Here is a 24,302-nt window from a genome sequence, read left to right on the forward strand (position 1 = left end):
AGGTGAGTAAATCCCGCTCAAATAACTGACATCTCTTTCATCTCTCTCGAGTTGTTTTTATCTTTCTCCACAGCGAGACAGGACGTTAAAATTTTTATAGTTGTCACGATGAGGGATCACCTGGAGTCGAGGCAAGTCCTCGCCCTTTGTCCGAACTGAGAAAACTTTACGATTTCCGAGAGCCATCGACCAGTCTAATGACCGTATACTTCTCTCTTTTCTTCCAGGTAATGCCGCGATTCAAGGATCAGACCAATAACGTATCAATAGTGCATGCGCGAGTGGATATTTTTCGGAAGAATAAAGAGTGAAAAAGGATCAGTGCACCCCCTCTTAATTCCCCAAGGTCTCATTTTGAAAATCTGGTGATCTTGGGGGGGGGGCCTCGGAGAGAACGCAGTTTCTCACGGTTTGGCAAAAGGCACCGGCCAGGTACTGCTGGTCCTTTGTCATGAAAACCCAGAATTAGCCCCAGATTTTTCCACAAAATTTCCCTTCCCTCCATTATCCTCATTTGCGCATTATCTCCGTTTCAACTACCAGAAGCGCATTATTTTTTTTTTAGGAAAAATGGGCTTGTCCATGCAGGAAATAAATAAGGAAAACGGTGATTTATACAGAACGCCCGGGTGATTCTTTTATCGATAAAACGTTTGAAATACTCAAGTAGACATCCTCTCGATTCACGAATTAATTAGTGAAGCTTATCATAGTAAGAAGTTCAACAACACGTTGAGAAATAAAAATTTCCTTTATGCGCGTTTAATGGAAAGGTGGATAGCACCGAGAATTCAGTGAGGGGAATATTTTTAATGGAGTTCGTTAACAAATCAGGGTAAATCACGGGAAAAATGGAAGCAATCGATCAAGTGAGAGGAGTGCTCGAGTATTTTTCTCTCCGATTGGTTTGAGTTTTTTTTTTCAATGGTACGATTGGAAGTGCGTCATTGTGAGACTCTCGTCAGCCGGCAAAATGCGTGAATTCGGAGAAATAGGAGGAATCCTCGAGGGTTAACAGACATTCGGAATGAGAAGAGGATCCATCTTTAGTATTTGAACGGGTGTGGGACTGGTGGATATGAGGGAAAAATGAGGAGGGTAATAGCGTGTCGTTAGAAAAAACTGAGACATTCGAGTATTCTTGAGAGACAATAGCCGGGAAAAAGTTGAGAGGAAACAGCACTTGACGGATTTTCATTCGGTAATACTGCAAATATAATAGATCTGACAATTAAATTGATTATATACAAAACAAATTGAATATTTTAGTGTCTCAAAGGTGTTTAATCAATAGAAATATTTTTTTCTCCGAGAATTTAATTCTAAATAATATAATTCTCATTCCGCAATTAATTTTTCATTTTAATAAACTGGAATAAGCAATTTTATTGAGATAAATTTCACTGCCACCTCCGAATTTTTTTCAATGTGTTTAAAATACTCGAATGTCTTCGATGATAAAATAAAGAAAGAGAAAAGAGGAAGAAAGAGATAGTGAAATAATGGCTTTTCTATCGCGGCGTAATTTACATGGATGGGAGCGGTCCTCTCCAGCGGATGGTGAATAAATTTTTTTGGTGGTGAGTTTGTTTTGGTGAGTTGGTTAGAACAGCTCGAGGGAGAAGAGAAAATAGAGAGAATGAATAAGAATAAATGAAAAAAAAATAAAATAAAAATAAATAAGCATAATAAAAATGAAAGGAAGATGCCACTCGGGATTGGGCCGGCCATAATGAGTGGCCAGTGAGCACATTGTCATGCTAATCTTCCCTCTGGGTCCGAGAGCTCCGGTCTCTTCTTGTTCTACCCCGTATATATCTCTCACATCGGTTTCCTCAAGTCTCCAAATGTCTAGGGAGAATATCTGCCAAGGACCAGGGACTCAACAGGACAAAGGGAGGACCGGTCTTTCCGCGGACATTTATACACGTTCATCCTGGAGACAGTCACTTTTTAATGTCCTTCATAACCCCTCTTGCGACAAAGAATCATTAATTTTTTTTAATCGTCATTCAACGGTCGAACCCAAGATCATCCGTTTTAATTGTTGTACTTCTGTTGATCGACGAGGGGTTAGTGTTGTAGAGTTTTTTTTTCTTTTTTTTTTCGAAAATTCATTCTATTATTCGTTCCATCCTTTTGATGACATTGAAAATATTTCATGGGTGGTAGACAAATGAATATTCGTAACTTGGGATAAGGCCTGAAGAATGCCGCCGTAACGAACAAATGAATTTCCCCATTTGGTTGTTTGGTGGGTTGTGAAAGAAAACGTCATGGTACCGCAGAATTGAAAATTTCCGATCGATTGAATTAACGAAAGGTGTGTACGGATGAAAGACATGATTACGCCCCTGAAAGAATACCGGAATATGAATTTTTATTCAAGCCATCCTGAAATAATTCCATTACCATCTGTTTTTAAACAAAATTTTTGAAATAGAAGATTTAAATAAAAAAGTTTAGATAATAAAATATTGGAACGAAAATTGATTTCACCATGTGGCGAGTGGTTAGCTCTAGGTTTTGCTGGGAAAGGAGTAACTTATTGTGAGAATAAAGTCAAGAGTCGCTGATCGAAAACCACCCCTTTCTGGAATAAAATGTCCCCACCCGACGGAAGAAATGAAAAAATATATAAAAACTGAATAAAATAAGAGAAAATGGGCAACTCTCGGGTCAACGTTCGAGTATTGGCAGTGGACAATTAACGCGGCACCCGTGGGTAACGCCCATCTGCGAGGCATATCCCAGTTACAAATCGAATTGCAGGTAAAATCAAAACGACGAACGAATCCGAAAGAATTCCATTGGAACGATCGGTCGCGCTCGGCTGCAGGGAAATGCTGAATCCAACTCGACCGTGACATGCTCAGGGACGTAGAAAATAATAAAAACTAAATATAAAAGAAGAAAAAACATCAAGGAATACAAGTGATTATCGTGCAATAAATCTGAATATTCAAATAACGCAAATTGTTCGTGGAATGACTGGTGAGTCATTTTGCGGAATGACAGAGCGATAGCACAATTGATAAATTTGTCGATTGAAATGACCTAATGATTGTGAAAAATGAGAGTGAATATTTCCTTGAGAGTTGGGACAAAGCATCATGGGATACCACCAGCATCCATCGCTCAAATGTTACAGGTATACACCTACGCTGCCAGGTGTGGCCCCAACTTGAATTGCCGCCCCGTCGTTCCTCTTTCCCCTGAAAACTACATTGTTGTTTCGCTTCTCGACCCGAGCCCCAGTCTTTCGCTAAACTATTTGTTTACTAATGACGAATTGTCCCTGACTGGTATCCAAACCTCCATATTATCCCAGATAGATCTCTAAAAATATTCTACCCTCATTTGTGCCTCCACTGTGGTATACATCAAATGGCGAGATTTCTCCCTAATCTTCAGTTTTTAAATACAAGGAAGATTGAACTAGCCGGAACAGGTCATTTTAATTACCCAATTTTTTGGAAAGATTTGCCCAAGATTTATGACTTCTCGACTGACGTTAATATTTCAAGTCTGTAATAATGAAAATGATTGGGTTAAAGAATTATTGTTCCATTGGTCGATGATCCTTGATTCTTGATTAATTGGGGTCACGCCAACCGATCAATAGCGCGAATACTAGTCTCGACACTCCTAGGAAATCACTCTTAAGATTTCAGTTAAAAGTATTTCACGCGGAGATAAAAATTTCACAAAATATCTCCACATTAAGATCAAGTCAACTCTCTGGATTTCCATGGTTTTTTATAGAACAATTGAGCGGAAATTAACTATAGATTTCTCCCCGTCGTGGATGTGTACCGGAAGTTTGATAAAAAAAATTAAATATTATACTATTCTATGTCTTTCGCGGTAAAAAAGTTACATAACGGGCATTCGATACATCTGACACGCCAGATGACTCGGAAGTTATAGGGTTCGGCCTCACTTCCGTTTTTTTTTTCGGCATTATGCAAAACTTTCACCGAAATTTATCGAAACGGTTCAATTATTCGAGTGGAAATAATCGACAAAGAAATTTTGTGAAAATATTCTCACAGGAGATTTCCATTGAATTTTTTTTTTCCCAAAGAATTCAATTGAAAGTCGAGGGGTGAAATTTCCTATTGTCGGTGTTCTGGCATTCACTGGAAAATTTTCGCCTTTCTCCGAGTAAAGATACAATGAGGTGATGTGGCTGTATTTAATTGTCCCTACGTTGTTTTTTCGTCGCGAAATAATTGGTGTACCTGCGCCCATTTTCTCCACATCCTCTTCAACCCTTGGCACTCAAACCCTCACCTTCCTCTCATTTTAACCGGCCAACTCCACGTGATCATCCTCCACCTCAAATTTTCGGGCTCATCCTCGAACTCACTCCAATTTGTTGCTTCACTCGTCAAGGGTATAGGTTTACTCACCGAGAGCGGTCTCGGTCTACTCCTAATTGAGCATAATTACCTATGGACTCCAATTAGACTGAATTGGTTGAGGCCCTCTGGATCCAACCCGAGGACTCTCATGTTCACCAGGACTCGAGGATATCAAAAACCACGAAAATCGTCTCATTTTTCTCCTCAAAAAAAAAAATGTTAATTCAAATGAAATCTCTCGACTTGAAAATTCAAATCCAATATTCCACTACAATTTAAATCCAGTAATGAAAACCGAAAATTGAAATTTTTCGTTAAAAAAATATCTCTCCTCTCTGCACTCGAGCCAGTACCCAACCGCAAATTCCCCCCACATGGCATTGAATTTCGCAGACAAATGCATTGGACCCACACACGCATCCCTAACTCATTACCGACGCTACAATTAAGCCCCAATTTCGGATAATGGCCGACAATCGAGCCCGACAAAAAGCGTCCGGCCGAAGATGAGAGAAGTGCAACAGAGTAGCGTCCGATGTTTCTCTAACAATCAACAAAATTCTAGACATCTCCGATGATTGTGCCCTCCATAAATTAAAAAACTAAATGAAAAGGAGTGAAAGCCGATGGCATGGTAACACTCGGAACGCCGAATGCGGTGCATTCGATTCGCGCCAGAAATCTCCAACAGCTATTTGCCTGACAAAAAAAAAAACTGGCAATGAAACGTTTGCATCAGGGCAACGATCAGGCCAATAGCCACTGGCAAATGTTAAAGGTTGACTGGTTGACGGTGACGAGTGTGAACAATCCATAGACAGATAAAAGTGGTGGGACAGGCGGGAGTCCCTCAGTACAATATTCGGAAGCGCGGAAACTGCAGCCAGTACCCTCGTTTACGACAACGAACAATGCCCCGACAATGGGATCGCATCCGATTTTTGCATGCCAATTTTGCACTGGCTGCATTGTACCGTAGACAATGCGCCAATAATTGCGCTAAACGCTTACCATTCATACGCCCATTCGGCCGAATTCAAACCGCCTTTCTCGTATCCATTATCGTCGAGCGCGAAAGCGCGCGCAATCCAAATGACAGCTAGATGCAGCCACTCTTTGCCATTTTGTTTCTATTTTTTTTTTTTATTCTCCATGTGGATTTTATTTATTCCTGCTGGTTCATTCGCTTTTTGCCCACCCCCTTTATAACTCCACCCGCTTTTTTGTTTATCATTGGCAAATCGACAGAGTGGCCCGGGCGTTGTTCAACTGGACATATCCGTCATATCGACGGGAGTTGGCTCTCTCGCTACATAACCCCTTTGATGAGACTCTTTTCTTTTTCCGAGAGATATACGACGGTATTCGATGTTTTCGGTGCTCCTTTTAGAGAGCCTTGAGTAAGATTTACGAGGCACTTCACCCCGATTAACGCCCAGCGAAACGATATGACGAGCCGCAGCCCAGCGATTTGTTCCGGACGCTTGCGAAAAATTCTCTCGTATTAAAAAATGGGAACTGTACCACGTGAAGATTAGGTATTCAAATTTCATTTGTCGTCGGTGAATCGGGTGTATCGATGTTGTGGGTGGGGAGTATAACTTGATGGAAATGTACGTGACTAGTTTTATGGAAATGCCGAAAAAAAAAACTGGGGACGAGAACTGAGAGAAAAAATAGTTCTCACTATTTGATTTATTGGTACCAGAGAAATATTTAATGGGCATATTATGCAGAGAATTCAGACATTTAATTATGTCAAGCCATTCAGTCGGAATAAATCTTCTTCTCAGTGAATTGAAACGTTATTTTAATAGGAGTGCTAATTATAGATAAATTGAAAACTTCTTCCACTCACACTTTTTCAAAACTTACGTGGAACAATCATATTTCGAAAAGGCCAGGATAAATTCGATAAATTTCTCGGTGAACGCTCGTCGTAAAATTCGAGTATCAATTGGTCCCTCGAATGGTGAGTCCCCGGTTACTCCATAAAATGCCTCAGCTAATCGTTACCAATGAAAAATCGAATTTCCGATCGTTAGAATGCTCAGGGCATTCAAAGACTTCTTCCATGTGGCGAGGCAAAATGCGGATGGAACGCAAGAGGTGCGAGACAGGAACCGGTCAGTGGATGGGGAAGAGGGGAAATAATGGGAGAATAGAAACAGTGGTGAGAATGAAATAAAAAGAGGGAAAGGGTGAGGGACAACGGGGGAAAGAAGGAACTGACCCTTGTGAGTGGATGTCGAGAGGGCACACGAGCGGAGCGGGGGCGTCCACGGAAAAGGGCATAGCAAAAGATGAACGAGTGAGTGAGGGCAGCGCTTTCGGAGGAATTGGAAGGTGTTAGGGCATCTCCGTACCTACGGCTAACTGGTCGTTTATTATGCATCGAAATGCCAGGAAAGATGCCACGCGAGTGGACGAGACGCTGTAAATACGTGCACAAAAATAAAATAACTGCCCTCTACCTTGAGTGATTCCGCGTCCCTTCGGGCAATTCCTCGTCGATGCTCTCTACCTCTGGAACACGGGAGTAGTCGTAGACGAGGACGGTGAAGATCCAAGGGCATTTCCCATTCGATAATTTTCAACCGATGTCCCGTCACATCTTCTCGTATTCAATCTGAAATCGAGATCCATCTGTAAATCCTTCAGTGAAGATAAAAAAGGGATTTTGCATTTTCTTATCTTTTTTCATGCAAATAAATCGCTGATCATTCATTTATTCTACTGATTTTTTTCAATCAACAATCCCGTTTGATGAAAAAAATTTCATCTAATTTCATTATTTTTTTAGTCGAATAATAATAATTCTACTGAGATTTCAAAGTGTTTTATAAGTATAGATTTTTCAATATTTTGTTTAAAGAAAATTTGAAAATTTCAAACTATTCTATTTTATCAGAAAATCGAGATAAATTCAAAATGTTTAGATTTAAATTTTTGATGTTTTTTTCAAATTGAGAGCAGAGAGAATCTCAGAATCATCTCCTCTATCGGACTTTTGTATGTACTACCGAAAATTTATCAATTACCGGATTAATTAGGATACTAGAACAGGCTTCTTTGTCCGTTAAATTCTTGAATACCGATTACTGCCAGGTCGAGATCAAACTGCATGTTACGTACGTGTAGGTGTATCAGTAATTCGAGAGACGAGTTGAGGCAAACACGTAGCTATTCTATAATTAGTCGTCTGACTGACTACTTTTATTTTCGTTTAAACTTGAACGTCCTTGTGAATAACTGCCATTTTTCCCTCAACTCTCAATTCCCCGGATATTTTTTGTCCATTATTTTTTTTTTGTGAAAAAAATGTCGAAAATGATTTGCGATGAGGGAGAGGGAAACAACGATTGCATATTCATCGCAATGAGTCAAACAACATTCACAAAATTTAATTTCTGCGATATCTCAGTAAAGAGAATGAGATGAGTTAGACCCGGTGAAACATGAAAAATAATTCGTGGTAAAATCGAAAGAGCATGAAAACGTTTATGAATAAATTTGAGACTTGACTATGGAGGGGAGTGTGTAACACGAGTAGCGAGTTCCAGTTCAGTTGTACCCGATGAATTCTTTTGAATATGATCTCTGTACGGGAGTAGCTCGTTAAGAGAGTACTACTGCACTCTTGTATTGTCACGATTGCCTTCGAGTTGGAACGCGATGAGGCAGCGCGTGCAGGAAGCAGTGGAACGCGATCACGCCGTGCCAAACACACCAAACACGCCTTGTCCAATCTAACCGATTGTAAAAGAAGTACGAATGAAAGGAGCTACCGAGAGTGAAATATAATAGACCGTTGGACAGTACCCCGAGCATAGACAGCCAAGTTAATAAGAGGAAGAGAAATAACTTGGAGAACATTTAAGGTATTAAACGTCATGTGTCACTAAGACTCGAGTATCGGTTAATTAAGAGCTATATAAAGACAGGGGTAAAGGGGTGAAGTGGGTGGATGTATGGATTGAGGGTGGGGTAGGAGGAGAGATAGAGAGGGTCGAAGGAAGAATTACTGTACGTCTCACGTTCCTCTTTCATTTCCCTTCCCCACACCGACAACTTCAACTTCATTCCCTGTCCTCCTTTAATCTCTATTCTCCCTCCTCTACTTTATTTTTCGCTTGTGTCCACTCCTCCACGTATACACGCGAAGCCCATTTGTGTTTCCCTGTGTTTGTTTAATCAGACGCGGAGCTCAGTCTTCATTACCCCTACTAATTTATCTGGCCTGTCGCCCGATTCCCTCCTGGACTCGGGCCCGAATGCCGCTCTGTGTTTCAAATGTACAATCTAAACTTCTCCCTAGTACGTCCGAATAAAAAATTATTTACAACTTGATTAACAATGTAATTGACACAGGCTCGACTAGTCAAATTTCATTTCACCTTAGGGGAAATTGAGGTTTTGCATGATTGGGTGAAAAAGATTGAGTCAAGTCGGAAAAAAGATTTTAATTGAGTCAGATTTAATTGTGTCGGGAATTCAATTTGTCGGTGTGATTGACGTCAATTATTTGACTTATTTTTTAGTTGATAAAAAAAAAACAGAGTTGAATTTGATCTTGTAATAGTATGATGTAACCCCACAGAGTGGCCAGACATTGGCCACTGGAGTCACACTCCACCGTACAAATACGTGAAGATTGTGGCCAAGGGTGGCACATGGCCATCTACTTTAGTGGTCAGTGCGGAAGAAAAGAATTAGCTAGACGGGACGCCTCTCATCTGGGTCACTACAACATCCTCAACAATCCGCCAACGTCTTCCACGTACTCGTGGTATCTCACTGATACACAGTAGCGCCCTCATTACTGCTCAGCGGTCGATGAGGGGGTTGCAGCAAAAGGGGCAAGCGTTAATTAAGAACAGACTCACCATCCCCCGGTTTCTCTCCTAAGTAAGGAGGCACTGACCAACCCGGCCAAGATTGCCAACCCCTCAATCCCCCACAACCCCCTCATCACACCCGGGCATACTCACTCCACCCTCAACGCCTGAATCTAGCCGCCTGGTGTGTCCCTTTCCACACACTCACACCACTGCGGTCAATGCCGGGTTAGAATCGGGGTAGGTGAGTCAAGCCCAAGGAGAGAGGTTAAATTCTATAAGAGGATGACTGGGAAGAAAATTCGCTAAAATATCTGATAATATGCTGCATCTAACGATATCGGCCACTACCTCGTGCAGAACCCACTGGCCCTCAGCCCATCTGGATGTGATTCCCCTTCTGCCCTGACTGAGGGGGAAAAAAAATTTACCACTAAATTACACGATTTATTTTTACATTTGCCCACATCACCGAGAAACCAGTCGACTGATAGGGATTCATGAGAGAGATATTCAATCACGTTAGTGTAAAACGAGAGAACAATATCAAACCAAAGAAATGGAAGAAAACAGAACGCACCGAGATAGATATACATCTGCGATTTAATTGCCGCAATTCGCGTGAATGTTTCTCTCCCCCTTCCCCATTATTGTCGATCTATTTCTGTTTCTAGTTGCGTAGTTTTCACCCGGCTAAAGACTACATCGAGGGATGTGGCTAACATATTCAAATGCCTTACCTATCTCGAATGATCAATCTGATAATTACGGCTGAAGAGAGAGCAGAGAATTCAATGCGATTAATTCCCGTTGTTCAAGTGAGGATTTCAACAGGACACTATCCGATCGCGTCAATGAAAGAGGGCACACATGTTGCGATCAGTGTAGCGAACAATGGGGCAAAAGGCCTTGGCGGAAAGAGAGGAGAGAAAAAAAAAACCACCCAACTGTTCTATCCCCTCGGGGTTGGCTCGGCGTACACCAGACAAACGTTAGCCGAGAGAGAGTGTCGTCCCAGTTAACACTGAGAGCATCAGGAACGAGGGGGGAGGAAGGGGGGGGGGATTTTTAGAGAATCGAGAAGAGACTAAAACCCGTGGTCCGATTGTTTCCAACAGGTTTACCAGGGGGGCCCTTTGTTTCAGTTGCGTTCTCATGCGCATTTCAAACTGGTCATCTGCTTTGACCCACCAAAAAAAAAAAAAAAACGGTTGAACAATGACCCCCAATGAGCCGTTACCACTCTCTTCAACAACGAAGCAGATAAACCCTCGAAAATTCACAGTGACATGAAAGAGCAAAAAACAAAAAGAAGGGTTAAAAAATATATATATATATAATATGGTGAATCAACTCTCGAGCAACATAAATCCATCAATGTCGATGGGGATAGAAGAGTTTCAGTCTTGTCGCAGTGACACACTCGCATCTAATTCATCGGTGGAGGGAAAAGTTAGTCGATATGAAATCCGAGAGTCGGAAGTATATCGACATTTTCGCACTCACTTCCTCGTACATGAGAAAATACGTATGAGGATTGGGGTACAAGGCGAGCTATGAGAGACGACAAGACTCTTCGCCAATCGTTGGAATATCTCTCGAAAATGTGGAGAAGCAATTTCGGAGATAACGCTAGTCGTTTCCAAGTTTCATCGTCTCCTCTTCCATCGTTTCATACTGGAGTAATATGTTCGAATGTCTGTCATCGTTTTTACTTTTTTTGTACTTTTTTTTTATCAGTTGAGTACCACTGGCGACCGACGGGCGACCGACAATATTGCCAGAGAATCCGCAAATTAAACAAACACCTTATTGACGTGTTGATCCCTCCAGTGAACACCATTGGCTGCCATTGAGAAGTCGACGAGTAGCTGGGGCTTTTTGTCCAGAGAAAAAAAAAAAAGGGAAGCGGAGGGTTCAGCTCAAGTCAGAAAACAAGAGAGACGCACTAACGTCGGGTATCTGTGTATTAAATTGGGGTGAGGAAGAAGTGAGGAGATAGGGTAGCAATCTGAGTGACCAAACTACAACCGTCACGGTGGGTCTTACCGAGGACTTAACGAATATTGCTGTCGATATACCGGGAGTTGCACCCCCCGTTGTTGTCCCACAGCCCTCCAATGAGTTTCCATTCCTTTGTCTTTTTCTTTTCTTTTTGATAAGCCACGAGACCTATCTATCGCCTAGCCCGTCCCCTCCCCCTTTCCCCTCTGCCGCGAAATGCCTGTCATCGAATTAATTTTAATCCCGACGAATTCATCAACGAGAATCATTTGGGGTTTTACTACAGTCTAAATGATATCCAACTTGATTACAGAAGGCATTCGGCGTGTGATGGCTTCGGTGAAAAAGATCGTGGGATTACGATCGCACATTGGAAAAATCCCGTAAATCCGGAGTGTGATAGCAAATCGGAGTAGTTAATTAAGATAAAAATTTGAACGGAGAGCGACCTAATTGAGATGCAATAGAAATTTATATGTGTTTGTTCAGTTAATTTTAATTGAAATGGACGTCCATAATTTGTCGACGAGCAAATGCATTAGTATTTATTAAAAAAAACTTTGTGCAGTCGCATATCTCTGGCTTGCTTTATTTTTTTCATTCGATCCGGAAAAAATAGTAGAAACTGAGGAAGGAAGTTGGCAATTATATCATGATCCCAGGGTAGGGTAGTCGAGCGAGGTAATTATGCGTATATGTTTAGACAGACGATGCGCATCGGTTAACTCTAGCCGACGAAAACCCGTGGACCTTTTCACATGGACTCCTCCCGAAAAATTTTCCACAGGTAATAAAATGCACTGACAACAATTTAGTATGAAAATGGCCCAGTGTATGTATATATATATGTATAATAGTTATATAAATTTAACCGTTTCATTTCTTTGCTGTTCAATCACATTTTGTTCGTGAAAAATTTTTTTCCGGAACTCTGACGTCGCAATAAAAAATTGAACACGTCAAAGAGAAAAATACCGTGGACTCCTAGGCGGTGTAGTTACACCGCTCGTCGGATAATAGCAATTAAGCCGTCCATTAATGGAGACGATTGTGATTAATTATCTGATTTAATGACTGGTCACAGACACTTGTAAATATAATACTCTCTGGGGTCCCATAAGGTGCACCGTAAAAATTAGAGACCATGATTCCTCGGTGTCTCCGGCTACGATGCTACTTCACTACTTGGAACGTAATTGAGAATTGAGGATAGGGGGAAAGGGGGGAGGGGGAGGTAAAAACCGTTTTGTTAAACGTGGGTGAGGAATTGGATGGAGTAGGACAGAGAGACACGGTTACACTCGGCTGATCCTTCAACCGGCAATCACTCGGTGCTGTGGGACCGGCCAGGGATCTCATTGTGCTCTGGTTTTGCGTATATATTTGGTGTTGTACTTATGGAGTACATCTGCGTGCTCTTGAGTACGAAAATCACTTCAACTTCATTGAAAAAAATATAATTAACGGATATTTCTATATATTTCTTTTAGTCGTCGGTACTGAACATTTTTCGCTGAAATAATATGAGTTTACACGAGAATTTCAGGTAATTGCTCATTTGAAAAATGAATATTTTTCAATATAAAATACCAATCGCCGTTCAATTAATGTTTTGGCAGAGATGCCCTGTAATTTTCTATTTTTCAGTGAAATTTGGTATTCGGTTATTTCTCCTCGAAATCGAGATTAACAAGACTCTCCTTTGAATTGATGTTCAACTGGCGCGGAATTTCTAATTATTTCCCAACACTTTACTCAGAATTTCATGATCCATCCAGAATTTCAGATTTTCCGCTTAATCAACGTTGCGTGGGTGTCGGCAAGGGTGACAATTCGATGACAACACGTGAAGAACCGACACCAGGTACCTCATGTTGTTCAACACAAGGGTATAACTCGAGCCAAGCCAACATCGACTCAGTTCTCATGACGCACCTTCAATAAACACCAGCAACTTACGATGTTAATTATTTATGGCGCTGGTATACTAAACTCCACGTACAACGCATCAGCCAAAATAGTAAGCAGGGGATAATTAAACCACCGTTGGCACACGCCTCTCTCAGCAACCATTTGGCAAGTCAAGTCTATTCGCATAAATCCACAAAATATTTGCGACCTATCGTATGTCCCCAGCAGTGTCCCTGTTTGAAGTGCTCTCATTTTTCGCTAAGAGTTTTATTTTTAATGATACCCACCTCTCCTTCCAAAATCTATCGAAATTTATTAATAGTGTCGACAATATCTCAACCCCTTCCTATTTCCACTGGACAAAAAAATATCAAAGAACAGTGGTATTAATGTACGAGAATACAAACCGAATAAACAAGGGGAGATAAATCAGCGTTGGATGAAAATCTCATCGTCTCTAGTGGCTTTTCAAATGTATTTTTATCATGTATCCGCTAAACATTATTCAACACTCCTCAAGGATACTCTCCCATTCCGCGTGAATAGTTGACAATTTTATTTTTAATGTTAAATTTTTTCACCCCCTCATACCAGAACGAACGCCCAAATTGTCGAGGCTTTCGATGGAAAATAAATGGAAAATAAAAAAAATAACATTTCGCACGAATCGTTCAGGTCCCTCTCTGCAACTGCCAGACGGAAGTACCACCACTACCTCTCTCCCGCTTTCTTTCAGACTAACGATTCGTACCGGGTGGTACAACTGCTTACGCAACTTCTCCTTCCGGCTCGATTCATCTCGTATCGAGGGAGGTACTGAAAGTGAGAGCGAGACTTACAACTTTTGACATCCATGCAGACCCCAAAATTACAGGGTTTATGTGACCGAATATGTTGTGCCAATTGGCATAGGTCGAAAGCGCTCGAGCATTTGACGAATGTTATAAGGGTCCCTACGCAATTGCCTACACTCCCCTCGGCCAAAGTTCCGCATCTCAAAAAAAAGTAACTCCTTTGACATCCGAGGATACCCCAGTGATGTTCTGTCGAAAATTTGTGGACTTGCTAAAATTCCCATAAATTTCCAGCAAAACTCCGAAAGCTCCATAAATTTTCCCGAAGCCGCACAATTTTATAGAAAATCAGAGAATTTTTTTTATAACACCAAACAATATTTTTCAATTATTTAAAAAAGTTGAAGATATATGTTTCAAATAAATGACTGAGCGGCTCAAAACTATTTCTAAAATGACTCGATCTAATAAAGCGACGCAAATAACCGGATAAAAAAAATTCTCAACGTTTTTCCGGCGTCTAATACAACTATTCGAGTTCTTTCATCGTCGCTTGCTCATCGTATCGATTGGCTCGTATAATAATTACCTCTCCCGCATTAGGGGCCGCATACACCCGTCCCCGAAGTATCAAATGTACCCCCTCCCAATAACTATCTCCCTTCATCACCTAATTCTCTCTCGCTCTCCCCCACTTCCCCTCCTAGACGAAAAACTGGGGAAGGCCCTCCACCAACGGACGCAGCCCATCGTTCGTTTCTATCACGTACATTGATTAATTACCCGACTGGAGTAAATAAATATTTGCCCAATGGCTTAACGGCGAAAGGAACAAAAAAAAATAACCTCTCGTCTTCACCAAGAGTAACTCGCTGAATTTCTTTGGATTATGTATCAGTTTGCCCTCTCATTCCCACCGCCAGAGCAATTGATTAAGCCCGTGGGTTGAAAAAAAAAAATTCCCGTAATGTAAATAAGCCGGGATTTATAACCAAACCTCACTCCACCAATGTACCACAGCCCCGTGAATTGAATCATTAATTCAAACATCGTCAGACGTTGGGTATAAAGATTCCAGACGAATACGTATAAACGATTTAGCCGGTGAAAATGGACAACTGGGATTTCAAAGTTGCAAATTATTCCGTCTTTCGTGTATAATAATGCGAAGAATTTCCAACTTGACGAATGAATCCCCGCGTTGGACTATAGTTCGCCAGTCCATAGACGGTTATTACGATCGTGCCCGGTCTAGATGACGAAGACAGCTGCCTCAACTTCACTCCACTACATGCAAATACTCTTGGACCCACTATGTGTACATGTTTTCTCTGGTGGAGTGGGTGGCACTCTCGCGGGTATTTCTGTATCTAATTATAATCCTTGGTGAGGGAGCGAGGCAATCGACTAAAATTAGAGCATATTTCAACGGAGCAGTCTTGCTATTTCACGTGTATAGACCATGTATTTTCCCTTCTCCAACCCCTCCGCCGCCATGAGAAATCCATAGCAATTATCGATTTTTGGAATATAAAAAAAAAGCATTCAATTCCACTGATTACGATCAATCTATCGTTAAGAGATGGTGACAAAATTTTTGAAATTCTCTTGATCAGAGTATGAACATCACCTCACATCTCAACAGTTGTCACCCCTGTCAAATTTTCCCATCCCCTCCACTTCTGATCTCAATTTACCCTTATTTCTCTCTGTCCTTTTTTTCAATCGCCTGCCCTGTGGTATAATTGAAGTAGCAAATCAAGCCCGAAGGATCTCGGCTAAGAACCAACCGGTAAGAATTGTATTGGGTGGTATAGAGAAAAAACGAGAGAGAAAAATCCACCGACAAACATTTAAAAGTGAGAAGGAGAGATTACGGTGATTAGTCTCTAAATTACTGGTACTCGTAGGTGCCAGTAACGGCTCTTGCTTTGATCGGAAGACAGTGAAGGAGGACTGAGGGTAAGAGGGGACAAGAGGGAGAGGTAATTAGCCGCACGAACGCGGTGGTGTTTTTAATGAGGGGCTGAAAAAGCGAAGGACACCGGAGGTTTTAGTGAGCCAAGACGAAAAAAAAAAAAGAAAATTCAAGGAAACCCGGTGAAATAGATTCGCAATAAAAAAAATGAATAAAAAATTGCGGCTCGAAAGCGCAAATGTGGGGGGAGCATTGAGTGTCTCGTAGTTGAACCGGACGTCGATTGAAATAAACTGCCGGGGTCCACCCCCTATTCACCCCCTTTTTACCCCTCGGTAGCACGATAAACTCGTGTATTCAGAGGGATTTTCATTTCTCATTTGGGTTAATGAGTCTTTCAGAGAGCGAGAGTCGGAGAAATTTGGGGGGCACATCGAGGGAAAAACCGATGAATGGATAGGAAGAGATTTTTTTTTTTTATGAAAGAAAATAGAAATAACAATCCGTACGAAACAATGACACGGCTCGACAGCATGTGATTAAGTCACCCGGAATAATAATCAGGATAATGACCACCTTACACCCCCCAGTGGCTATTGGAGTAAAAGGGGGTTTGGGGAGTAGGCGGAGGGGGCAAGAAGAGGGTTGACTCGGACGACGCGCGTTCACTCGCTCGGTTTGTCGGGTTAATTGTCGTCTGGCGTGTCAGGGAAGCAAAGAGCGTTCGACCACACGCGAATGTCACCGGTAGGCACGAAAAATAACTAGAGAATAGAGCGATACCGGGGACATCCCGGACGCCACCTCTTCCCGGCTCATTTAAATTTACGAATGAAATTTTCCATTTTCTCCGAATTTTATCTGGCCCAATGCAGTGGTCATTGTGGTCATGTCTGGTCATTAACAGATTTCAGCTAAATTGGCTGATGCACGACAGGTGCAAAAACAAAAGATCTTATTACCACTGGGTGGGTAATTGCTCGTTCGATGGTGAAGAACATGGAGTAATGCTGTTGTGCCACGACATCGGTGCATTCATTTATTTTCACTGACCGCCAAAAAGAAAAAATAATAATAATCAATGAAAAACATAGCGTAAATAAATGAGGCAGCGACGAAGAGCGCAAGCCGTTCGACACGAAAGTGCACGCGGGCCGCCTTAATCGGTCTGGCACGGGTGGCTGTCGGGCGGGGGCGGTCCCACATGCCTCTGTCTCGTTCCATTTCCTTTTTTTTTTTTCATAAAAAACCCTCCCGTTCCCACCGGTGAATCTATATTCTAAATAGTGCGAGCGCAGAGTATATAACCAGACGATGAATTTTATTTTTTTTTTTTAATTTTCGGGTTAACGTCGATCGTTCCAGGGCGCTCATGGCATCGTCGGGATTATATTTAGGCATCGTAAAAGAAAATATGCGCATGGTGGAGCCAACTCGCTCATTACGTGAGACAACATTAACATCGAGAGCATTTTGACGTTTTGACGCCGCATAGACACACGAATTTTCCAATCGGACAATCGAAAAGACGGACTTGGGCTTTCCCTGCAAAAATGTATACTTTGGGATAATTTTGGAAAGTATTGAGTTCAAGCACCTCAAGTACACATTGACTGATCTAGAAGTTGCATTCGTTACTTTTGGTAAATTGGTATTAGAAATTGAAAAAATGATAGACCAACAAAAAAGGATTTTTCTTAGCATCAACACTGAGAAAAAAATGTTCTTTAGCCAATAATATTTACTAACCACCACTAAATCTGGCAATCACTATGTAAATACTCCCATTAAGACTTACTAATGTTAAATATATATTCTTGTAGTCAGTGAAGGAAAATTTTGATCTCAGTGAAGTCGTACTTGAAAAATTTTAATTCATTGAAACTCACCATTTGAATTTAAATAGAAAATTTATAGTGAAATAAAATTTGACATTTTCCAAATATTCCTTTGGGAGCGACAAATTCTGGTCCTGAGTAAAAGCACTCTTTCTACTTAGAGGGATACCTGGTACTTGAAGTGAGTGCTTTTGAAAATATATCTGTATCCATTCCCTTTAGAACGGATTCACTGCATGGGGTAAATTTACCACATTGAGATCGAAAATGGTGATTATGGCGAAATGCGCAGTTTTCGATGAGTGCGTGATCACGCAGGATACGTTAGTCGATACAAATAATTACGGGATTTCACCGCGTTGTAGTTTAATACATTGGGCAATTTGAATCAACTCTGTCCAATGAATCACGCAATTGAACGATTTCCTGCGTCTAATTACTTGACCGGATTCGCTTCTCTGGTCGTGGTGAATTTTTTTTTTCCTCATTTTTGTTGTACGTATATTGCCCAATTGAATCAATCAAACAGCTATTACGTAATATTTATTTGCCAGACATTGTAATCCTCCGAGGATAGGATAGATTAGCCACAAATCAAGTCGACTCATGTAGAATTTATCGACAACCCGTCGGAATTCGAGTTGGACATCTTGTTAGCAACTTACAAATCCCCCGAAACTCTTAAATTTCAAATCCAAAGCAATGTGACCGCTGCCAAAAGCGTGTGGGAATGGCGCGCGCCCCACACGCACTTCATTTCTAGGTCAATGCTGCCAATGTTGGGGCATGCTATGGTTTTAAGGTGAAGCCAAAAAACAAAGTAGCAGACATATTCCAAAATGTCCCCAACAAATTGAATAACTACTAAAAATTCCTTCATCGCTAAATGTAAAGATCTGGAGATATCCGGCTAATTGCAGAGTTACTGGATTACTTGAGTGAAGAAGAGAAGCAAAAAGGTGAAAAAAAGTTGTCCGAATGAGGAGAAAAAAGCCTAGAAAATTAAAGAAAAAAGATTAATCAGCCTAGAATAAAATGAAAGTGGAAAGGAAAGAGGGCAAGAAAGGGTACTTTGTGATATAATTGAACTGGGCTCCAGTCTGCGGATTCGCCGGAAGAGAACGTGGGGGTGGTGGCGGTTACCAGGACGATTCTCGTTGAGAACGGGTGGGATAGGTGGGTGGCATTGAGTAGTAGGTGGGTATGGCGAAGCGGTATGCAAAGCAGGCGGGTGAATTTAAACGGTCCTGCGCAGAGAATTGCGCCTCACCTCGTGGTTTATTGTTACCTCTCTCTATCCACCTTAATTCACTCTCACCCCCTCTCACTCGTGATTTCAAACCCGTGGGGGATAAGGACAACTCAGCTCCCACTCCTGGTACCTGTACGCGTGGACACGTGATACCGTTCCCTCAAAAACACAAACAACGGACAATTGACAGTAACACCATGACCACTTGGTCAAGTCATCAAATCTCCACATCCAGTGTTTCAGTAATTAAACAACCCACCGATAATTGTTGACAGATCCAGACAGCACTATCACAATGAAACGTGACCACACCGTAATCACTCACAATTGGCAATAATCAATCCCAAGTAATCACTGAACATATCCCAAAGTCAGTATCAACCCTGTACCTTTGAAATAAAATAGAAAAAAAGTAATGGTTATCACGAGGATTCGAGTAAAATGGCTGCTAGTCGCTCCGGCGCGTCTGAGCTACTGGCATTGCCTCCCTCGTTTTGGTCTCCACACATACCACTAATTTCCACACGGTTGTACATTCGCACACACGAAAAATACCGTATACCAATTCAATGTTACATACGCCCGCACACGCGCCACCCGCACGCGCACACACGAGGAAAATACCCCCCTTGTCGCGCACGTGTTTACGCGCAGAACAGCTGAGAGAGAGTGTGCATCACCACCGAGGAGATAATCCGAGGGAAACTAAGAGGAATGAGATGAGACATTATTATCTCAACTCCAGCAATATTCAATTTTTATCGTCTTTTGCCGAGTGGAACAGCTCCACATTTTTCAACGCGTCTAAACAACTCTCATTGCGCCAACAATTTTGAATTCAAAATTTCACCGGTAAAATCACTCGGACCCTCCATACTCATACCCCCAAACCCACCCCAACCTACCCATTCCTATCGCTCGATAACGTGTGGTAAGAACGATTTCTGATTAATCGGCTGAGTGTTGGCAGCGGGTTCGTTTAAGGGTTGATATTTACCGGTGCTCAATTGCCCTGTAAATCTGACTATTCAACGTAACCTCAACTATTTGAGGTTGCCTGTGAGGTATTTTCTTTTCCTCGGTCAGTGAATTTTGAGTTGTTATTTCGTGTCTTGAGAGATGAACGTTACGGGGATGAACGGGTGCACCGGGTAATCGATGTGTATGGGGATAAAACGAGGCAGGGGGGATATCCTAGGTAGATGTTAACTCGAAACTTCAGCTGCGAGTCCACTTTCAACCTCGTAACAAATGCAGTCCTTTAAGCACTCGTGAGTGTAGACCCGGGGTTTCTACATTCTCGTTGCATACCACCGCAGGCATAGAGCATTATGAATATGCAAATGGAAGTGTACGTGAATGCCCGGGTGCATTGACCACCAGAAGGTGGGGATAATGCGTGACGATAAATTTTCCAGAATGTATTTTTTTTGATTTACTGGAATTCGGTGGTATTGATATTAAATCATTTATCGAGTCTAGTCCGCAAGATGTCGACAATAATTTCGCACATCGCGGAATAATCACCAATTTGTCATAATGACCGCTCAAATATATTGACTGATATCTGATATTGTTATCGTTCCAATTGATATTTGAAGAAATATAAAAAGGACAAATGTCTCAATTTTCACTGGTCGAAGAGAATCTAATAATCGAGTAGAAAGCACTCGTTTCGTTCACCTCCATCATTCCCTACTATTTTGACTAACTGTTGGAACTATTCTGGTACATATTCCAGCTGGTGAAATACCTCGTATACGGACCGATTAATGTCAAGAAAGTATACCGAGAGTAAAGCAAGATCGTTCCGTTGACTCCCTCCTAACTGATTTGTATTTTCTTTGTTTTACCATTACAATAATAGAAAATTGAAGAACTCCTGGGGCTTTATGGACCTGTCAAGACATCATTGGGTCGCAGAATAGCGACGGTAGAGCATTTTGATAATTCATACGCGGAGAGATAGAGAATTTTTTCAAAATACAACATAAACTCACCCCGAAACAGAAACAATTTCAAAATAATGGAGAAAAATGGCGACACGACGTGCAATATCGTAAACATAAAGCGCCTTATTTCCTCGTCGCGACAACTTACTCGCCCCCTATTTATTTATTTTTCTCAATTTCCCATCTCGAGCAAATCAATATGCTTTTCCCCCATACATCCCAACTTTTTCTCAATCATCCACACCATGCCGCCAATTGCACTTCTCCATTCGTGGTAACACGTTTTATTCAGTAATATCGCACTACCCTAATAGCGTAATGCAACTGATGCGCGATACTGCGGAAATTTTGCAGCCAAGTGAGGATGAGGAAAAAGTTTTCCTCCCTGAAAAACGGTAAAAACTCTTGGTGGAGAGATGAGTCCCACCCTCCTGGTTCGTAACTGATTCTTAGACCCTCTATTTCGTTGCAAACGTATACTGTGTGTTAGGTATTATGAAATAAATCTCGTTATTGCACACGAGAGTGGAGGAGGTAGGACGGGTGGTCAGTTTTAATTAAAGAACTCCGGGCGTCAGCTGCTTCCATCTTCACTACCGTCAGCCACGAAGTAAAACGCCCACTCACCCGCAATCTTGTTTATTTGGATTTGTCTTTTTTTTTTTCTCCTCAAATACTTTTTTAATCCACGAAATATTTTCCGGTAGAAATCATTTTTTTCCATCGCCACCAATTTTTCCTAAAATTGTTAAAATTTTAATTTCGATAATCAGAAATTTCAGTTTAATAGTAATACGGAAAAAAAAAATCACATCGACAGTGGCGATAAGTCAATTTAATATCGCGTTATTTTACGCTCATTGTTTGAATTTGAATGGAAAAAAATGGCGCGCGATATTTATCCAACAAAGATTTTTTTTCCCATGACTCCTTTGTCTCTTTGGGGATCAGTTTAATCCGGCACGATATTGCGAGCTTATTCAGGGTGCAGTCCCCACTTTTCGACTCATTATTAGCCATTCCACGAGTCGACACTCACACCTCTTTCATACAAGAGTGTCGCGAGAGAAAGCCTTAGCGTGTTTGGCCAGTGAGTTGGTCCTTTGGCCATTGTTCCTCCACCAGTTTCTTCCATTTTACTTGGCTTCTTTTGCCTCAACTTTTCTTTTTAACCCTCTTCCATCGCTTTTTTCCCCCTCCCCCCTCAACCACCTTATACTCTCCTTTCATAAGAGGGAGCAAGTCTTATTGTGCCAGTTGGCTCTCTTGTTTTGTTTCTCCACCCCATTAGAGGAGCTAATTGCCGTTCATACGCGATCGCTTTTGTTTTCCCTCTTTCCTCTGTCCCTCCTTATCATCGGTGTTTCCCCCTTTGTCGAGCATTTCGAACCCTATTCTCATCTAGAATTGGTATTTCTCGATAGTTCCGACAAAAAGAATTGATTCTTTCTTCACCTGTTTGGCTTTTTATCGCACGTACGGCATCAAACGGGGGAGGAAAAAAAAAATCGAGCAGCCATTTGAATTTATCATGACCATTGATCATACATCGCGATCGCCAGATAACATTTTGCTTTCTCCGAACGTACATGTCTCTAGTAACATCAATCCGACTAGTACGGTATTTCCCCACTCGTTGAAAATCAAATCATGCCTTCTGATTATTAATATAATATACTGATCACTATCTGCGTTTATTTATTTCTAACTAAAAACCGCTTTCGCAAAACTACGAATTACGAGAAATCGGATGCAAATGATAATGGAACAATTATTCTCGTTAGTCGATAAATCGATTACGCACTGTCCAAAAAAAAGAAATCAAGAATTTGTCAACAGTTTCCAATATTTTCAGAAAGTCTCTTTCAAAATTTCAACAATTAATAATTTTTTTTCACATGACCTCATTGCTTATGTTTATATTTAGTCCCAACATCTCTATGTTGATTCATTTTTAAAACCATAAACTCATAAAAATGAAATCATAGAAGACTGAGGCTATATTCCAACACCCATTAATGTAAAATACAGCAAAATTGCCAAGATATATTTTCCTAATCCTTCATCTCAGTTTTCCAATTGTCACAAAATAATAACAATAATAATCCCACTATTATAGCCACCCCGAGGTTCATTGTTTCCTCTTAGTCATCCGCATCCTATTCTGCTATCAGTCCCTCACAACGAGAACTCTATACCTCTTAATTATTGGCTTTATTATGATTTCATCCTAGCGACCAAAAAAAGTAGTCTTTCGCCGCAGTATCTTTGTACCATTCCATATTATTTTCCTCCCCCACTTCTCATCTTTCTCAGCTACTCCTTCAATTTCTGTCTCCCTCCAATCAGTCTCCCTCTGAGTCAGTGAGTCCCCCTCTTTCTCGCACTTGCTCTTATTAAATCCGCGATGAGAGTCCTTCGATACTGAATGCCTTCTAGACTATATCCCAGTCGTCCTCTTCGTTATTAATTTCGAGGGGGTCGAGACCGAACAAGTATCGACTCCTCTCCACTCTTCTCCTTTTCTTTAATTCTCTCGCGGTTACCTATAGCTCTCTATACCCACACCCTCATTCTCCCTCAACTCGAGAGTGTAATAGCCCTGATTCTCAACAGAACGAGGGAGGAAGGGATTGAGTCTCAGGACTCTTCACCAGGGCGTTGAAAAGAAAGGAAAATACAAACTAAAGGGGTTAGACGATGGGTTATTAAAAGTCAGTGGCGCAATCGTTCTCTCAAGGAGAGTCCGACAATTCAGAAGACACTCAAGTGTTGCAGACTTGCATATAAATGCCCCCTACCTCCATCCACCCACCATAACACACCTCTCTTTTTATTTATCTTCTTCCGACAGCGAAAAGCGCCTCGTTTCCTCCTAACGATTTACAAACACCACAGCAAAAGCGGAAACAGAGGCATTTCACTCCGTCAAAATCTTTTGACTCTCGTGTCGCGTTTGTACATCATTCTCCGAGCAATCGGTGCACAAAAAAAATGAATTTCTCTTTTAAGGTGAAAATCGCGTGTGCCCTGGAATTTGTGCTTTTACATCATCAGTGATTATTTTCTTTAAAATCATAATGCAAACAAGCTGTAAATAATTGCTGCAATAACGAACAATTGTCAATTGAATTCTGCAACCCGTCGGTCAGCAAGATCAATTGTAAAATCACATACCTTCGCGGGAAAAAGGAGTTATTGCCGAGGGCTCCTGGAAACAAGTGATTTTTCGCTTGTAACCGGAATTATTTTCTCTCTGTGTGTGAGGAATATAATAAAGCGAGGGAGATGGGTTGAAAGAATCGAAGGGGGTGATGAAAAGAGTAGAGCGTAATTACGTTCGACTGGACGGGCCTTCTCGGAAGCGAAAAGAGAAACGAATGAGCCCTCGTACGCGTTGTATTGGATTTTTACGGGTAAACCGGGGG

General features: G+C 41.4%; 1 protein-coding gene across 2 annotated transcripts in view; it reads right to left on the minus strand.

Annotated features, from left to right (window-relative positions):
• The window catches only part of LOC105273925 (Zn finger homeodomain 2), a 142,231-nt gene that overhangs the window by 113,571 nt on the left and 4,358 nt on the right, over positions 1–24,302 (minus strand). Inside the window, exons 1-2 of one of the 2 annotated variants that reach the window (XM_011316658.1) lie at positions 18,941–19,028; positions 6,842–6,996 (exon numbers count right to left, since the gene is read on the minus strand). The gene's annotated coding sequence lies outside the window, so the exon portion shown is untranslated. Of the gene's footprint in view, positions 1–6,841; positions 6,997–18,940; positions 19,029–24,302 lie in introns of those variants that run through there. The other variant, XM_011316657.1, reaches the window with a different exon arrangement.

This window comes from Fopius arisanus, unplaced genomic scaffold (assembly GCF_000806365.1).
Source record: "Fopius arisanus strain USDA-PBARC FA_bdor unplaced genomic scaffold, ASM80636v1 scaffold00008, whole genome shotgun sequence".
NCBI lineage: Eukaryota > Metazoa > Arthropoda > Insecta > Hymenoptera > Braconidae > Fopius > Fopius arisanus.